General features: G+C 34.5%; 1 pseudogene; it reads right to left on the reverse strand.

The window, feature by feature from the left end:
• Nucleotides 1-11,802: 11,802 nt before the first annotated feature.
• The window catches only part of LOC134238954 (uncharacterized), a 12,773-nt pseudogene continuing 6,491 nt past the window's right edge, over nt 11,803-18,084 (reverse strand).

Below are 18,084 nucleotides of genomic sequence, written 5' to 3' on the forward strand. Positions count from 1 at the left end.
TATTATATCAATCAATCAATCAATCTTCCCTTTTGATGTGAATTATTACAGTTTCGATATTTAAAAAGTCGGGGTTCTCACGCCTGCAATTTTTTTTATAATACATATTGCATGGATGATTTCCATCTCCATTTTTAAGTCATTGCGATTGGTACATGTATACGGGCCTAAATCAAGCTATAATTAATCTAATTTGTGTGTACCGGTTTCAGAGTTTGCGATGTTCTTTAAATTACATGTAGCGAATATATTTAAAACATGATAAATGTACGAAGTAAATTGTAAGTGGGAGAGACATTTTAAAAAATCGAAATTTACCTAATTTACAATTGTTTTGTACGGAATGATATGCTTAGATGTATGTATTTCTTTTATTTCGTAAATTAAAAAGATTATCATGTTGATATGATTTTAAAGGCACATGATCATTGTAAGAATATGCAGCTTAATTTACTTGGAAGAGCTCTTGAAATAATTATATAATACATCCCAAGCTTTTCAGAATTTCCAAATCATTTCTAATATTCATTATTTTCTTTCTGGATTTTTACGCTATATTTCTAGCAAGTTACAAACAAGATGAAATCATAATTTTTATAGAATATATTTGGTGAAAGGCTACCTGCAGATGTGTAGCTCGCTAGTTGAAAAAAAAATTGGGATGGATCACCAGAGAGCTACAGTGCCACCCATATTCAAAGTATATATTAATTGCGTACAAAAAATTGCATTTGGTTCTGGAATAATTTCTCAGAATTCTTACCTCAACTGCACAAAAGATAGATTTCAAAATGTTCCAGATATCTCTATCAAGAACCAAGTACTTGACATTTGCAAGAAGCTTGTTGGGCCGAATTATTTTTCCACCCAAAATGGAAGAATAATTAGTTGATATTTTCGATATTTCAAATTCAGCTCAGAATGACTATTAAAAAAAGTTTGTAAGGAATGTTTTGCTGTAGTAAAATTGAAGGAATGTGCTAGAGACACACGGTAAGTAATATTTTTATATTGCTGCACTTGAAAAACACCGATATTGAAATATATAGCCTCAGCGCATATTTTTTGTGCAAAATTAATATCTTCACTTTTTAATGGGTGGTACAGTAGCTCTCTTACCTGGTAATATAGCTAAATTTATGTGAAAGTGAAAGGCTGGACATTTAATTTTATACATGTAAGATGCATGTGGTGTTGACCGCCTTTGAGCATACGCAGAATACCCAGAAAATGAACAATATTTCAGCCCAAAAGACAGTTTAAACAATAACAAGAGGCCCATGGGCCACATCGCTCACCTGAGAAGCTTTGACCATTCTGTTCTTTACCAGATTTCCCCCTTGTAATAAATAATCTATGTATCCCCACCCTACCCCACTGATCATAATTAATTAAGACATTTTGAAATCAACTACCCCAGGATCCTTCCATGTGCAAATAAGTTTCAGCTTTTCTGGCCCAGTAGTTCTTGAGAAGAAGATTTTCAAAGATTTTTCCTATATATTTCTATGTAAAACTTTGATTCCCCATTGTAGCCCCGCCCTTCCCCCGGGGGTCATGATTTTGAAAATTTAGAATCTACACTACCCCAGGGTGGTTCCACATAAGTTTCAGCTTTCCTGGCCCAGTAGTTCTTGAGAAGAAGATTTTCAAAGATTTTTCCTAAATATTTCTATGTAAAACTTTGATTCCCCATTGTGGCCCCGCCCTTCCCCCGGGGGTCATGATTTGAACAATTTAATATCTACACTACCCTAGGATGCTTTCCAATAAGTTTCAGCTTTTCTGGCTCAGTGGTTCTTGAGAAGAAGATTTTCAAAGATTTTCCCCATATACATGTATTTCTATGTAAAACTTTGATTCCCCATTGTGGCCCCGCCCTTCCCCCGGGGGTCATGATTTGAACAATTTAATATCTACACTATCCTAGGATGCTTTCACATAAGTTTCAGCTTTTCTGGGCCAGTGAAGATTTTTTAATGACCCAACCCTATTTTTGTCTTTTTTTGATTATCTCCCCTTGCGAGGGGATATGTCCCTTCATTTTAATAATTTAAATTCCCCTTTCCCTAAGGATGCTTTGTACCAAGTTTGGTCAAAATTGGCTCAGTGGTTCTTGAGAAGAAGTCGAAAATGTGATAAGTTTACAGACGGACAGACAGACGGACGGACGACGGACAAAATGTGATCAGAAAAGCTCACTTGAGCCTTCGGCTCAGGTGAGCTAAAAATCGCTAGCAGCCCAAAGATTAGAATTTTAAAAAAATTAAGGTGGAATCAGACGAATTTAATCCTTTTCAACACCACCTACATGTACCTCATAACTATATACAGTTGTGTATATGCTCTCATTAAGGACAGGTCTCCGCGTCTTGAATCCCAACGTACATATAATGCATATGTACTTGAAAAACTGTCATATCTTTTGAACGAAGAGAAAAAAGGCTTTTATTTTACCCCTTTTTATTACCTGAGACAACACTTTTCTAAATACACTGACTTTTGACGTGACCTTGAGGCTTGGCTTACTTTTCAAAATTTTAGCTTTGATTATAACTTTTGAATGAGAGATATGACTTTCATATTACACAAAAATTACATGACTGTATGTACTAGTTTATAATGAACTTTGACCTTGACGTTTGATTCGTTTTCCATTTAAACATAACATAATAATTTGACCATAACTTATGATAGAGAAAGGGTAGCTCTCTCATACCTGTTTTACACATGTTAGCTGTGACAAGGGCTATTGAAAAAAAGAGTATAGCTTAAATCATGTAGAGTGTGTCATGACCTTGAATCAAGGTCATTTAGGATAAGATGTTCTGGCTGGATGCATTGTTTGAAAGAACATGTGTGAATTTGTCAATACACAGTAGCACACAAATGGGATATGCTCTGACATCACCACCATGTGTCATGGTGTGACGCAAGGTCATTTTGTCAAGGTCAAGGTCGCAAAAATAACTTTACTATCCATTTTTTAAGTAGTAGAACATATAAGATGATATCTGCCCTTAAAATATTGCTTTAACATTAGAACGTGAAATGACCTTGACTCAAGGTCACTTCTCCCTGTCCGCAGCTCCGACGGAAGACCTACTCGTTGCTTTGCAACGAGCTCGGCTCTAGTTCTTATTATTCTTTTTTTTTTCCCTTTTCCTAGACGCCAAATTTGAGGCCTCATATTTCACTCATTTCTGAATGGATTTTGCTCAAATTTTTAGAGTTTGTAGACGTTACTAAACTCTAGCAGAATACTATCTAAAATATCAAAAAGTCACTTCCGGTTTTGAGTTATTTCCCTTTAATCGAAAATTTATAGGCTTTCGTTTCCAGACAAAGGCTCAGAGACGGCTAAAGCTGGAGCAGAAATTCTACTGATTTTAGATAATAGAAGGATTGAAGTTGTGCATAGCGGTTTTTGTTTTTCAATTTCTCTATTCAATATGGCGCTATATAGGGGTCAAAAATTAGAACGCCTAAAACAGCGAAAATTTACACATATTTTGCTTTTTATCTTCTAAACTAAAAATATTTTGTTAAAACATATAGAACAAAATTTGTGCAGAATTTCAAGATCTTTCAAATGATATCTCGAAAAAAGGGCTGGTCCCTAAATTAAGGGATCTAGAGGGGCCAAAAAAATTTTCCAGATATCTCAAAAAGTATTGAGAATTTGTAATACATCCAAGAAGCAAAGTTGTTCAAAATGTCAAGCTTAATCTATTGAAGTCGTCAAAATGCGTCCGGCGACGTCACTTCCGGTCAAACAGGAAGTAGTCAGAAAATGCATATTTTTGCCGTTCTTGACAAGTTTTGGGGTAACATATGTCACTGGAGGCATTAAACTTAATTTTCCGTCCGTCGACATCACATCCGGTCAAACCGGAAGTAGCCAAAAATAGCTTATTTTTTAAGATTTTGATGCAAAATTGAAATTATAAAGTGACTGGAGACGACTAAGCCCATTGCTTTCTTTTGTTGACGTCACATCCGGTCAAAACTGGACGGAAGACCTACTCGTTGCTTTGCAACGAGCTTTGCTCTAGTTATTATTATCATTTTTTTGCCTTTTTGTTTTGACGATTTCTCAGAGATGACTGGACGGATTCAGATGAAATTTTCAGGGATGATGGAGAGTTAAAATATCTTCCAAATGCAGTTTTCAGTTTTTCAAAATTCACTTCCGGTCGTCAGATATGTCCGATTTCCGCTTTTTTCAAAAAAGTTTTGTCCGAGTCATATCTCAGAAACAGTAAGAGATGAAGACACCAAACTTATATGAGTAATAGATCTTGATAAGTAGGCAAAACCAATCGGGTTTACATCGTCTGCCGTCACTTCCGATCGTCAGAGGAAGTGATCAAAGAAATCAGAAATTTCAACTTTTTCTTTTTTGAAACTTTTTGCAGTACATTATAGCATCTTATTCGTAGTTTCGAAATATGTCAGTCCGACCGGAAACAAAAACGACAACTTCCGGTTATAAGAGAAAAACTACATATTTTCAGTATTTTTCTTTCCCATAAATATTTTTTATAGATAAAGTATTTGTAATGATTTTTGGATATGTTATTGAGACTGCAAATGACTACAGTAACGTAAAATATCTTTGTAAAACTCACTTCCGGTCGCGTGATTTCCTGTCCTGATAATGAGAAGTTATTATAGCTATATCTCGGAAACGGTAAGGTATGAAGACACCAAACTTACAGGAGTGGTAGATATTGATGAGAAGTCAAAATCATACGGGTTAAGATTGTACGCCGTCACTTCCGGTCGTAACAGGAAGTGATTAAAGACATCGAAAATTTCAACTTTTCTGTAATGGAACGTTTATTGCATCACAATATAGCATCTTATTTATAGTTTGAAATATATCAGTCCCACCGGAAACAAAAACGACAACTTCCGGTTATAAGCGAAAAACTACATAATTTGAGTATTTTCTTTCCAATATATATTTTTCATAGATAAAGTGTTTGCAACGGTTTTTGGATATGTTATTCAGACTGGAAATGTCTACAGTAACATCAACTATCTTTGCAAAATTCAATTCCGGTTCCATGTGATTTCCTGCCCTCAAAATGAGAAGTTATCATAGCTAGTTCTCGTAAACGGTAAGAGATTAAGACACCAAACTTTTACAAGTGTTAGATATTGATGAGAAGTCAAAATCATACGGGTTAAGATTGTCCGCCGTCACTTCCGGTCGTCACAGGAAGTGTTCCAAAAAATTGATATTTTCAATTTTTCTTTTTTGAAACTTTTTTGGCATGACATTATTACAACTTGTTTGTGTTTTTAAAATATATCAGTCCCAGTGGAAACAAAAGCGTCAACTTCCGGTTATAAGAGAAAAACTGCATAATTTTTGTATTTTTCTTCCCCCTAAATATTTCTTATACTTGACTATTTGTAACGATTTTTGGATATGTAATTCAGATATCAAATGTCTACAGGAAAATCAAAAGTCTTTGCAAAATTGACTTCCAATCGCGTGATTTTCTGTCCTCAAAATGAGAAGTTATCATAGCTAGATCTCGTTAACGGTAAGAGATTAACATACAAAACCCGTAAGATTGTTAGATCTTGATGAGTACGCAGAATCACCGGGGATAAGATTGCCTGCCGTCACTTCCGGTCGTCACAGGAAGTGATCAAAGAAAGTGAAAATACATCTTTTCTTTTCTGAAACTTTTTTTGCATCCCATTATAGCATCTTATTTGTAGTTTCAAGATGTATCAGTACCACCGGTAAAAAAATGTAAACTTCCGGTTATAAGAGAAACACTACGTAATTTGAGTATATTTCTTTCCCATAAATACTTTTTATAGATAAAGTATTTGTAATGATTTTTTTGAATATGTTATTTAGACTGCAAATGTCTACAGTAGCTTCAAATATTTTTAAAAAATATTCACTTCCGGTCGCCTGATTTCCTGTCCTCAAAATGAGAAGTTATTATAGCTAGATCTCGTAAACGGTAAGAAATTAAGACAACAAACTTATAGGATTGGTAGATCTTGATGAATAGGCAAATCCATTTTGGTTAACATTTTCCACCGTCACTTCCGGTTGTCACAGGAAGTGATGAAATAAATCAAATATTGAAACTTTTCTTTATAGAATCTTCTTAGTCAAACATTAAAGCATCTTATTTGTAGTTTTGAAATATGTCAGTCCCACTAGAAACAAAGACAACAACTTCCGGTTATGAGAGAAAAACTACATAAATTTAGTATAATCATATCAAATAAATATCTTTTATAAAAAGAGTATTTAGAATGATTTTAGGACATTTTATTCAGACTTAAGTGTCTAGAGTAACCTCAAAAATATTTTTTTAATATTTACTTCCGGTCACGTGATTTCTTGTCCTCAAAATGAGAAGTTAACATTACGAGACCTCTTAAACTGTTACTCTTAAATGAATAATAAACCATAAAGATTGGGCAACAGATATAAGGTAAGATACGTCTGCTGCCACTTCCGGTCGTCACAGGAAGTGATGAAAAAATAAAAATGATTTTTTAAATGTTATTGAGACTTTAAATGTTTAAAGTAACATCAATAATCTTGGTAAGTTACACCTCCGGTCGTTCGTTTTCATGAAATCAATTAAAATTCATATGCCTTTTTTAACATAGATAAAAGTTCATTCATGCAGATCGATAGAGGAGAACGGAAGACCTTCTAGAGTTTCTAGTTATTATTATTAAACGGAAGACCTTATTGTTTTCGTTCGGTTTCTTTTTCCCTATTATTATTATTATTATTATTATTTTTTTTTTCTTACCGATTTTGTGCACGCAATTTCTCCGAAACGGCTGGACCGATTCTCACCAAATTTTCAGATCTGATAGATATTTATCTGAACCTTGTCGGAAATTTTTCATAAGTACGTCGTCACTTCCAGTCGTGAGATATGGACGATTTACTGAATTTTAGAGGGTCAGCTTGTCCTGAGATCTCCTCCTAAACGACTTAAGATATCGACTTGATATTTTCAGTGAAAGTATAGGAAGGATAGTAGATGTGACATTTTGCATATAGAGCTTTCCAAGTAAGAAGGCATCGACGCTCGCCTGGGCTCGAAAAATAGCCCCATACTCATCTCGCAAAAATTGACACGTTTTCTTTTATATCTTTTTACCTGTTAATGTTTTGTTAAGACATATATAATAAAAAAATGTGCAATATAGTAAGACCTTTCATTTGATATCAAGTAAACGGGATTAGCCCTTCAAATTAGGGGCATAGAGGGGGCAAAAGTCTCTCGTCTTTAACTTTTTTGTTTTTCAATATTTTCAAATTATATTAGTAAAGTGGATAGAAACATTTCTTATTAGGCTGAATATATAATTCGTTTGTAAATTTATAAATTCAAACTCGAGATATTAACATTCAAAAATCTGAAGCGGGGCCAAATGGCGGCGGTCTCTCTCAATTCCGACATTTTGCAATAGCGGTTAACAGAGGCAGCCGAGCGTTTGCTTGGACGAAAGTAACATAAGGAGCAATGAAATGTGTAGGGATACTTGGATTGTCACGTCGTAGGTTCGTTGCAATTCTGTGTCAAACTTCATTCATAATCCAAGGTCTCCTTACAAGTTTTCTTTAATTGGCTTTGGTTGTTTCTCTAAGTAGAAAAAAAGAAAAAAAAAGAATTAATGTGCAAATTAAGTACGCATTAATGATATTATCTAAATCAAAAGGATTTAATCAAAAGAGAAAAGGGATGATTCCATGATGTTTTATCAAAGGTCATAGTCAAAGTCATATCTCATCTTATCGAAAATTCGGACGGAAGACCTACTCTTTGCTTGCAACGAGATCGCATCTAGTAATTATTATTTTTCTTCTTCTTCCTGGGTACTTTTTTTCCGGGAGTGATCTTGTAAACTACACATCCGACTTAGGTAAAACCTTTTTAGGGTCAGTAGGCATGTTATGTAGATTTGCGGAACGAAGGTCATTTTGCGCGCACGTGCTTGCAAGAGCGTGCACGTGCAACATGTGAAATGACCGATTTAATTGATATAGGCGTAACTTTTCACATTTTTTTATGAAATGCTTTGAAACTCATAATATAAGGATATATTAGTAGCATAGACAATATGACATGGTCAAAATTTTTAACATTGCCATACATTAGGATATCCTACAATATGATATATAGCAATTATCATGAAAACACGAGCATGCACGTGCGCTGCAATCTGATTGGCTTAAACTTTAAATAGCTTTAACTCCCTTGATTTTCATCCAAACAGGGTGGGATTTGGAACAAAGATAGATATGGTGGACCTCTACAAGAAGACGTATGCATACACGTGCGTGTACATGTGCTGCAATCTGATTGGCTGAAATTTTAAACAGCTATAACTTCCTTGGTTTTCAACCAAACGGGGTGGGATTTCAAACATAGATAGATGTAATGGACTTCTACAACAAGGTATGGTCATCATGCTCATGTATGCACGTGCTTGCACGTGAAATGAGTAAAATCAAAAATACACTTGAATGAGCGCATTTTTTAACACTTTTGGATTAATTACTTTAATATTTAGTATATTGAAATATATAGATTCTGTAGACAATATGATATGGTCATTACGCATATGCATTCACACGCGAAAGCGTATAGTGCTTAAATTTGAATGAACTTAGTACACTTCTTGGTACATGTTGTTAAAGTCTCAAATGCATAGAGTTTGTCTTATTTAATGAAGCTTACAGGGGATATGACACCAAAAGGTAGTTGGGGAGCGTTTGGGGAACATCTGTAACGGTCCCCGTTACAATTAGCACTAGTTATCGTTTGATATAACGTGTTACATGTGTACGTACATTTTATCGAACAAATGGCTTTAACATCTTTATTTCTTTTATCAATAGGCTTTTGCTTTAGAGGGTGGATTCTCCTGTTCATTTCTTTCATTCGTGGGACTTAACTCTATGCGTGATTAAAATCAATGGATCCGCCACTTTGTGGATCTTAGAAGTGTAAGGCATACGCGTACTTTGAAAGACCTGGATATGATTATTGTGACCCACTTTTCCCAAGGAATAAAAATTTTGTCAAGCAGTGATTTTTTCAGTGATTCGAATCCGAATTTGTGTTTGTCTTAAAAATACATGTAAAATTAATTCTCTCACAATCATAATACTTGATTACAACCTAATATAAATATTACGCAACTTGAATAAATTTTTTTATTAGAATTTGAAATGTATTTGTTTATAAAGCAAAATGTAATATGAATTCAACGTAATTTCAACCAAATATCAATGTTTCAAAGTACATCAAAAAAATTTCAACCAAATCTCAACCTAATTTCAACCAATATTCACTTTTGTTCAACGTTGATATTTGACGTTGAAACAACGTTGAAGCTTCAACGTTGCCTCACCTTTCATTTGCAACCAAAAATCAACCATAAATCAACCAAAAATTCAACCAATTTTCAACGTTTATTCAACGTTGAAAATTGACGTTGAAAAAACGAAATGTCTCAACGTTGCCTCAACTTTCATATGCAACCAAAATTCAACGTTGATTCAACGTTGAAGTGCAACGTTGATTCAACGTTGAATCAACGTTGAAATGCCTGCTGGGCGAATTAAATCACATTTTTAAAAATACAATTGAAGAAAATAATGATATTATAATATTCTCTTTTTGTTTTAATTTCATTATTTCTATATTTTAAATAAGTAAAAACTAAATAAGTAAAAAATACGATATTATATATATATTTTATTTTTCATTTGGGTCCATTTGATTTCCATTTGTGTTCCATTTGGGTAAATTGACGCACCCTAAATCTCCTTTTCAAGTGCGACTGCGTGGGATCACGAGGAGATGCAGACATGAGTACAATGGAAGAACTAGAGAATCTAAAGGAGTCTTCTCAGCCAACTAGTGAGGAGTCTTCACAGCCAACGAGTGATAAGTCGAACGGAAGTTCCAGTTCTGATTCAGACATGTTCACGAAGGCCACGTCTGACTGGGATTCTCATTACGTAGATAAATTAAGAGTGGAATTCACCGAGGCGGTGAGCTAACAATAATTTGCTCCTCTCTGTACATGATTTGAATTGCAATACATTTGTATTAATTTTCCTGAGGTTTTTATTTGTTTGTGTGACTGTTTGTATATGCATTTACATGTTTCAAAATAAAAATGATCACAGAAGTTTGACTTTCATCTCTGACAATTACAATTTTTTCCTCAAATATTTAATTGAAAATATTCTATCAAAATGCTTACTTCTATTATTTCATGAATTATAAACAGAGAATGGTCACATCCATATCATAAAATGGTAAAACCGGGTAGATAAATTGTTTAACAAGAGGCCAATGAGTTTTTTAGGTCACTTGAGTATCATGCAACAATTGAATTTGATTTGTGTTTTACAACAGAGGCTATGAAATTCACAAAGTTGAAGGAGGCACCATTGCTCATCAAAACTAAACACTTTAAAAACATGCTTTTGATTAATTAATACCCAAAGGCAGAGCAGAGGAATAAAGAAAAATGCATTACCAATATATAATTAGTAGAGTTCCTTCCATGACCCTGGGGACAAATATTTAAAAATTTTGGAAAGGGTACCCTTGCTCATCATAAATCTTTGATTACTGGTAAGTCCAAAGAGCAGACTTTAAAGGTAATAATTTAATTTCAGTCTATAATCATCCGAGACCCCCTTCCCCCCAGTACCCAGGGACCATCATAACTTGGTACATAGTTTGACTTAATACCCAAGAGCAGAGAAGAAGCTTTTTAAAGAAATAATGCATTTCCACTATTATTTCTGACTTCAACAAAGCCCCATCCTATCACTGGAACCCCTGATCATGGGGGGTAAAAACAATTTTTTTTACACATCAGTGGCAAATATGCATTTTCTGCTTTAGTGAATACAGTGTCAATCCTACTCACAAGAGGATTAATTCATTACATGTAATAAATAAACAAGCATAACTGCATACAGATATCATATCACAAAATAACCCACAAGATACTCCTTGTAAACTGAACAAGCAACCTACAAACAGAAAGCCCATAATAATGCGCAACAAAACATTTTTACTAGTTTGAAAAACTTTTAAAATTTTATTCACCTTGCACTTTTACCATGTCATTATTATTCAGAAAATTGTGATTTCCTATTTACACACTCAAAGGCTGGGGATTATCTATTGTAAACTCTGTAAATATAACTATTAATCTGAAATCATCTGATAAAAAATGATAATGAAATTCAGACATGATAACAATTAATACTTATAGTTTAAAGCAAGTTTTAAAAAAAAACTAGAAATATGTCCATAGGACACGTATGCCACAATACATGTACTTTCTAACACAACCCAAATAGATTGGCCGCTGTTGAGGGTGATAATAAAGTCAGCTTGTTACAGTTACTTTTCAAATCGAGATTTTTTCTCCTCTGCTAGCTGAGCAGATGGTGGCGGCAATGAAGGCGCTATCGTCTTGCAGATCCTTCTAGGGTCTCCTACTTCCAGTACAACTGGCCCATGGAAACCTTCTCTGTCTCTGATTCGCTTTTCCAGGACCTTTCTCAATAGATCTGGTATGTGATTGTACGTCTTTTTCTCTTTCACTGGATAAACTGACCATCTACCAGACTTTTTATTGTACGTCCTTTGCAGCCTGAAGCAAAATGAAAAGTCAAATAAAGATCTGAGATTAGAATTACACTGAACATTGCACTACTTGTACATAGACTTCAGAAAGCATACTGAATTTTTTTTGTGCCTACCTGACTGTACCATCTTTGTTGATAACTGGTTCCCTGTCCACATGTTCATTATAATCTAAAGCGGCTAAAATACTCCTGGCTCTGTACACTGGAGGAGTGTAGGAGTATCTCTTTGACTAGTACATTAACATGTGGTTGTGAAAGCTCTCAAGTTCAGCTGTACTTCTGAAAGAAAAATGAGACCATGTGCATAATATCACATTTCATACTTTTATTCTACTCTATTGATTGCTCTCTTGCCTCATCAAAATGCATGTGTATATTTTCTGTACCTGAAATTGAGATAGTAAGGGATGTTGTGTAGGAATCTCTTATCAAATACAATTCTTCTGAGGGCCTCATGCGGTGGGCTGCCTTTTTTCATCTACTCCTTCTCCCTAATAGTCTTCTCAGTTATAGGATCATGTGAGCAGCAACTTACACTTACACCTGTATCACTGTATGGCAAAAACCATTCATGTTCCCCAACCACATGATGGAGAAGACCACCCCACATTCCCTATTAAAGAAAATAAAGGCAATATCAATACATTTTCCTATATAGATTATTTTTAGACAAAAATTTAAGTGTTTTGAGCAAGACCAATGTAAAATGTTAACTTAAATTAATGTGAGCAAGCTCGCACAATTTTTTCTCACAGTGTACCTTTCTTACAAAATTATGAACCAGAATTACATTATTTACTTTCTTGCCAATTATTTGAACCTGAAAATGATGATGGTACAATATCTTAATTACTTCACAAGTAATCTTTGTTTAAAATAAATTTCCAGTGTTTCACATGATATGAACTGTATACTTATTAAACTACCTTAAAGAGTTTCCAAAATGGGATCTTGTGACTTACCATAAAGTCATCCAAGTTATTTGCTGTTTTACATGTGTACCAGAAATGGTTCACAATGTCCTTGGACCACTTCTGGAGTTCTCTGCAAGTATTCTCTTGTCCTGCCTACAATACATAGAACAGATTAGATGCACTAGATACATGAAAGTAAACATGTTTAACCCTTTCACCCCGATAGCCCGCTTCAGCGGGCAGTTAGTAAAACTCCTTTCACCCCTACAGCCCGCTGTAGCGGGTATTTAGACAGTTTGAATTTTACCGCCAAATTTTTCATATACTGAAAGCAAAATACGAATCTGCGGCTTATAAATTAAAAGTAGCTATGTAAACAAACAAAAATGGATGCCAGATTGATGTTTTACGATTGTGGATGATGTAAATTGTGGTATTTAAATATTTTTTTTTCTATGAAGTCGATTTCAAAATGTCGGACGTTGAGAGCGATTCGGACGAGTGGTCTGATGCTGAATATTTCGATGACTTGGGGGCATTTGATTTGGTAAATTTAAACGAAAGTGAAAGAGATCAGATAGAACGAATAATTGAAGATCGTAATTCTTCAGATGAAGAGGAAAATGAGGTGTACAATGGCTACACACCACCTGAAAATTTTGTTTGGACTGACGAGTTTTCGGTAAGATGTCGACTTCCGTATTCAGAGAAGCCAGGACCTGTTCGTGTGTTAGATAGTTCAGCATCTGTGCTCAATTACTTCCAAATTTTCTATTCGGACGAAATTTTTAATCATATTGTGGACAGTACGAACAGAAATGCCAATAAAAAGAGAAGAGAAGATGCTAATAACAACAAAGGAGTGTGGAATGATGTGACTATAGATGAAATCAAAGTGTTTTATGGAGTGTTGATCATGATGGATATTATCAAGCTGGACAGAGATGATCTCTATTGGAAGGAGGATGAAAAGCACTTTATGTTGGGAACAAGAATATCAGATGTCATTAGCAGAGACCGGTTTATGCAAATCAGAAGGTATTTGAATTTTTCTATAAGTGAAGAAGATGGTTTGGAACACCGTAATGACAAGCTATCCAAAGTAAGATACATGCTCGATAAAATACGCAATTCTTTTAAATCTGAATACATTCCTCATGAAGAAATTAGTGTTGATGAATCTATGGTACCGTTTAAGGGAAGGTTGTCTTTTAAACAGTACATGAAAGATAAACCATGTAAATTTGGAATTAAATTCTGGATGCTTGCGGATGCCACTAGTGCGTACTGTTGGAATTTTGATGTATATGTCGGAAAGTATGGAACTGAAATTAATCGTACATTTGGTCTCAGTGCCCATGTTGTGATTGACTTGCTTCGTGGGTTAGAAAACAAAGGACACTGTGTCTTTACTGACAATTTTTACACTAGTCCTACATTAGCGCACTACCTGACAACAATTGGTACCTGTCTGTGTGGAACTGTCAGACCGAATCGTCGTGGATTTCCACAGGATCTTGTAAAATCAAAATCAGAAGCTCGAAGACTTCCTAGAGGCTATTACGATTGGAGACAGTGTGATGACATGATCGCTACGTGTTGGAAGGATAAGAAAATGGTTTACTTTTTGTCTACGTGTCATATACCAGAAAAGGAAAACTTGACCGTGAAGCGGTACAATAAAGACGGAAGTACAACCGAGTTCCCAGACGTACCATCAGGAGCAGCATATTCTAAATACATGGGCGCCGTGGATCGCAATGATCAAGTGACAAAGTTGAACAAATCAAAAAAAACTAGTGCTAATTGTAACGGGGACCGTTACAGATGTTCCCCAAACGCTCCCCAACTCCTTTTTGGTGCCATATTCCCTGTAAGCTTCATTAAATAAGACAAACTCTTTGCATTTTGACTTTAACAACGTTTTCTCAGAAGGATACCAATTATATTCAAATTTTAGCATTGCACCCGTGCGCATGTGAATGCATGTGCGTTATCATCATATCATCTTGTCTACACTATCTACATTTTTTAATATACAATATATTAAAGCATTCAGTCCAAAAGTATGAAAAATCACTCTTTCAAGTGTATTTTTCATTTCACTCGTTCCAAATGCACGCACGTGCGTGCACGTGCATGATGACCATACCTTCTTGTAGGAGTCCCTTATATCTATCTATATTCTAGATCCCATCCTGTTTGGTTGAAAAACAAGGGAGTTATAGCCATTTCAAGTTTAAGCCAATCAGATTGCAGCACACGTGCATGCGCGTGATTTCATGATTTTTTTTCTATATCATATTGTAGTATATCCTAATGCACGACAAAGTTTTAAATTTCAAAGCATTTCGTCAAAAAACAAAGTAGATATAGCCATTTAAATTTTCAGCCAATCAGATTGCAGCACGCGGGCATGCGCATGCTTTTATGATAATTCTTATATATCATGCTGAAGATCTTCATAATGTAGGTCTATGTTCAAAATTTCAAAGGATTATGACAAGAAACAAGAAAGATATTGAGACTTTAGTTTCAGCCAATCAGAGCGAAGCGCACGTGCATGCGCGTGAGATCTTACTTTTTTGACCATGTCATTTTTTTCTATGCTTCTAATATATACTTATAAAATGAGTTTCAAGGCATTTCATCAATAATTTAAATAGTTTCGTCTGTATCAATTATATTGGACATTTCTCGTGTTGCACGTGAGAGCTCTTGCAAGCACATGTGCATGCACATGTTTTCATGAAAATCTTATATACAGGCTGTAGATCTCCCTAATGTATGACTATGTTCAAAATTTCAAATGATTTTATCAAAAAACAAAAAAGATATTGAGACTTTAGTTTCAGCCAATCAGAGCGAAGCACACGTGCGATCTTGCTACTTTGACCATGTCATCTTGTGCATACTACTAATATATCCTTACATTATAAGTTTCAAAACATTTCGTCACAAAATAGAAAAGTTACGGTTATATCCATTACATATTGGTCATTTTTAGTTAATGCACGTGCGCGCTCTTGCAAGCACGTGCGCGCAAAATGACCTTGATTCCGCAAATCTACATAACATGCCTACTTACCCTAAAAAGGTTTCACCTAAGTCGGATGTGTAGTTTACAAGATCACTCGCGGACAAAATTTTCCCAGGAAGAAAAATAATAATAATAAGAACTAGAAACTCTTGTTGCTAAAGCAACAAAGAAGGTCTTCCGTTCTCCTCTATTGATCTGCATGAATGAACTTTTATCTATGTTAAAAAAGGCATATGATTTTTAATTGATTTCAGGAAAACGAACGACCGGAGGTGTAACTTACCAAGATTATTGATGTTACTTTAAACAATTAAAGTCTCAATAACATTTACAAAAATCATTTTTATTTTTTCATCACTTCCTGTGACGACCGGAAGTGGCAGCAGACGTATCTTACCTTATACCTGTTGCCCAATCTTTATATGGTTTATTATTCATATAAGAGTAACAGTTTAAGAGGTCTCGTAATGTTAACTTCTCATTTTGAGGACAAGAAATCACGTGACCGGAAGTAAATATTTAAAAAATATTTTTGAGGTTACTCTAGACACTTAAGTCTGAATAAAATGTCCTAAAATCATTCTAAATACTCTTTTTATAAAAGATATTTATTTGATATGATTATACTAAATTTATGTAGTTTTTCTCTCATAACCGGAAGTTGTTGTTTTTGTTTCTAGTTGGACTGACATATTTCAAAACTACAAATAAGATGCTTTAATGTTTGACTAAGAAGATTCTATAAAGAAAAGTTTCAATATTTGATTTATTTCATCACTTCCTGTGACAACCGGAAGTGACGGCGGAAAATGTTAACCAAAATGGATTTGCCTATTCATCAAGATCTACCAATCCTATAAGTTTGGTGTCTTAATTTCTTACCGTTTACGAGATCTAGCTATGATAACTTCTCATTTTGAGGACAGGAAATCAGGCGACCGGAAGTGAATATTTTTTAAAAATATTTGAAGTTACTGTAGACATTTGCAGTCTGAATAACATATTCAAAAAAATCATTACAAATACTTTATCTATAAAAAGTATTTATGGGAAAGAAATATACTCAAATTACGTAGTTTTTCTCTTATAACCGGAAGTTTACGTTTTTTTTTTACCGGTGGTACTGATACATCTTGAAACTACAAATAAGATGCTATAATAGGATGCAAAAAAAGTTTCAGAAAAGAAAAGATGTATTTTCACTTTCTTTGATCACTTCCTGTGACGACCGGAAGTGACGGCGGGCAATCTTATCCCCGGTGATTCTGCGTACTCATCAAGATCTAACAATCTTACAGGTTTTGTATGTTAATCTCTTACCGTTAACGAGATCTAGCTATGATAACTTCTCATTTTGAGGACAGAAAATCACACGATTGGAAGTCAATTTTGAAAAGATTTTTGATTTTCCTGTAGACATTTATATCTGAATTACATATCCAAAAATCGTAACAAATAGTCATGTATAAGAAATATTTAGGGGAAAGAAAAATACCAAAATTATAAAGTTTTTCTCTTATAACCGGAAGTTGACGTTTTTGTTTCCACTGGGATTGATATATTTTAAAAACACAAATAAGTTGTTATAATGTCATGCCAAAAAAGTTTCAAAAAAGAAAATTTGAAAAATTTTGATTTTTTGGAACACTTCCTGTGACGAGCGGAAGTGACGGCGGACAATCTTTTCCCAACTGAATTTGCCTACTCATCAATATCTACCACTTGTAAAAGTTTGGTGTCTTAATCTCTTACCGTTTACGAGAACTAGCTATGATAACTTCTCATTTTTAGGACAGGAAATCACATGGAACCGGAAGTGAATTTTACAAAGATAATTGATGTTACTGTAGACATTTCCAGTCTGAATAACATATCCAAAAACCGTTGCAAACACTTTATCTATGAAAAATATATATTGGAAAGAAAATACTCAAATTATGTAGTTTTTCGCTTATAACCGGAAGTTGTCGTTTTTGTTTCCGGTGGGACTGATATATTTCAAACTACAAATGAGATGCTATAACGTGATGCAATAAACGTTCCATAAAAGAAAAGTTGAAATTTTCGATTTCTTTGACCACTTCCTGTGACGACCGGAAGTGACGGCGGACAATCTTAACCCGTATGATTTTGACTTCTCATCAATATCTACCACTCCTGTAAGTTTGGTGTCTTCATCCCTTACCGTTTCCGAGATACAGCTATAATAACTTCTCATTTTGAGGACAGGAAATCACGCGACCGGAAGTGAATTTTACAAAGATATTTTACGTTACTGTAGTCATTTGCAGTCTAAATAACATATCCAAAAATCATTACAAATACTTTATCTATAAAAAATATTTATGGGAAAGAAAAATACTGAAAATATGTAGTTTTTCTCTTATAACCGGAAGTTGTCGTTTTTGTTTCCGGTGGGACTGACATATTTCGAAACT

This window comes from Saccostrea cucullata, unplaced genomic scaffold, assembly GCF_032062105.1.
Source record: "Saccostrea cucullata isolate Sc308-1 unplaced genomic scaffold, CSIRO_AGI_Scuc_v1 ctg4683, whole genome shotgun sequence".
NCBI classification, from domain to species: domain Eukaryota; kingdom Metazoa; phylum Mollusca; class Bivalvia; order Ostreida; family Ostreidae; genus Saccostrea; species Saccostrea cuccullata.